The sequence below is a fragment of the Choristoneura fumiferana genome, chromosome 17, assembly GCF_025370935.1.
Source record: "Choristoneura fumiferana chromosome 17, NRCan_CFum_1, whole genome shotgun sequence".
Classification (NCBI taxonomy): Eukaryota; Metazoa; Arthropoda; class Insecta; order Lepidoptera; family Tortricidae; genus Choristoneura; species Choristoneura fumiferana.
Genome location: NC_133488.1, coordinates 14,209,620 through 14,210,087, shown reverse-complemented (window position 1 = coordinate 14,210,087; position 468 = coordinate 14,209,620).

Below are 468 nucleotides of genomic sequence, written 5' to 3'. Positions count from 1 at the left end.
AGTTTTTAAAGAGCCACATTTTTTTTGCCAACAATTAAATAAAGTTTGGAACTATAGAGCGGCAGCTTCACATCCAAAGAGCCGCAGATTGCCAACCCCTGGTATAGGCTCAGTAGTGCATAAGGGCGCTAGCTGACGCCCACCCGCTCCGTGCAAATCACGTCAGCAAGCATAGGCCCTAATATCGTCCAGAACATGGTTAATTGACAAAAGCCTATCCGTCTGTGTACATGTATTGTGTGCATGTGTGCGTACGTTACGTACACTTGGAGAGCGTGGTGCGGTGGTGGGGTGCAGCGGGTGGCGCTGCACGAGTGAGTGCAGCAGCACCTGCGCGGACATGTAGCGCCGCTCGCACTCCTTTATGTCTCCGAATAGCTCCTCGATCGCTGCCATTTGGCACTGGAACACAACACAATGGTATAATTTACCGTATAAATGATACATGTAGTGAGTTATGGGGCGACC